Here is a 1,566-nt window from a genome sequence, read left to right as displayed (position 1 = left end):
AAAAACGGTCTTTGACGTGGAAAAGTACTTACCGTCACGTCAGGGTCTGAGCAGCCGTACACACTTTTCCTTGTGGCAAAGTCAGAGTACTGCAGCTATTTGATCATAAGCTGCAATACCAATAAAAGCGGTGTACGTGCAAGCACCGAATTCATCATAAACAACAAAGATGCAGTGTGAGAGATTAATTGTGCAGTGTAGTCAGATTTTTTATTATTGTTTTTGCGAGATTAAACTGACCTTTTTAGTAGCCTAATGTTGAGAGTTCTTTACTCGCTTTCTGTAGTTTATTCCAAGTTTTTCTGTTTTTTACAAGAGAACTTGCAAAGTCTTGATTTACTGCTAACGCGTAAAATAGAAAAAACAAATTGCATAAACGCATCTCCGACTGTTTTGTCTGTGCAGCCTGTAAGAATAGGCCTATGTCGTGCAATAACGGTTTTAATATTCTATTGAATAACATTGTTAACTGTTTTTATTTATAACATCTGCTGCTTTGCTTCTGTGAAAATGAATAGACATCAGCCTTAAACTTTGTTTTTGTCATTTACATCAGTTATATTTGTATAAAATACACTATATATTTTAGTGTCAGTACATTAATGGCACATTTGAGCAGCATTAGTAAACTGTGTAAATATAAAGAAATGCCAAATCACATGCAGGTTTTTTCAGACCGGAGACCATAATCGTGGAATAATTAATTTTATTATGATATGAAACATCCAATTTTTCTTTCAATAATGTTTTTTAAAGTTTTGCAAGAATTTCGTGATACTAAACTTTTTATTAGTTGTCATAGCAAGTGATTTTAAAAGTAGGATGGCTCACTTTTTATAAGATGACTGAAAATTTTACTTGAATTCCTATTCTTACTTTTGGAAACCTAGTTGTTTTATCATTATTATTATTATTTCTGTTGTTTCTAGAAGTAATAATTTTGATAATTGTCAACAGGAAAAAATATAACCACACACACATTGTTTGTCCACAGAATAGTTACACATTGTTAAATAAAAAGCGTCCCGCACGAACCTCTACCTCCGCCAGCAGGACCTCAGTTTCAGACTCAGTAAAGTTTTTTTTTTCTTTGTGCTCGTCATTCTCAAGCCTAGAAATTTGGATATTGGCGTGTGCTCTTTTATATGGTAATGATATTAATTAGGGGGCGTTTACAAGGCGGAGATCTGGCACCAGTCAGCTACGCACAATTTCAAGATCATTTGCGATTTATAAATATCACATCTGCAAGAGAGGCGCACACACGTGTTTTTGTGCGCACGTTCGTTTTCTCTGAATCACACTTTTGAGAAATTATCTTAGAACAAATTTAGGATGGTTTTTACGCAACATTTTATAAATGAGCCCCGGTATCTCTGTGCATTCAAAATGCCATCAATAAAATGCACCTGTGATCATTGTCCATAACATAACCCCACTGCCACCATGGGCCACTCGATCCACAACGTTGACATCAGCAAACCGCTCACCCACACGACGCCATACACGCTGTCTGCCATCTGCCCTGTACAGTGAAAACCGGGATTCATCCGTGAAGAGAACACC

At 36.1% G+C, this 1,566-nt stretch overlaps 1 long non-coding RNA gene across 1 annotated transcript in view; it reads right to left on the bottom strand.

Moving 5' to 3' along the window:
* Window positions 1-227: 227 nt before the first annotated feature.
* LOC107549562 (uncharacterized) overlaps window positions 228-1,566 on the bottom strand; it is a 13,009-nt gene continuing 11,670 nt past the window's right edge. Inside the window, exon 3 of the long non-coding RNA XR_001604576.1 lies at window positions 228-240. This is a non-coding gene — a long non-coding RNA (uncharacterized lncRNA). The remainder of the gene's footprint in view (window positions 241-1,566) is intronic.

Source organism: Sinocyclocheilus grahami, unplaced genomic scaffold (genome assembly GCF_001515645.1).
Source record: "Sinocyclocheilus grahami isolate Dianchi unplaced genomic scaffold, SAMN03320097.WGS_v1.1 scaffold375.1, whole genome shotgun sequence".
NCBI classification, from domain to species: Eukaryota; Metazoa; Chordata; class Actinopteri; order Cypriniformes; family Cyprinidae; genus Sinocyclocheilus; species Sinocyclocheilus grahami.
Note: the sequence above shows the minus strand (reverse complement) of the source record. Positions and strands in the feature narration are given on the sequence as shown.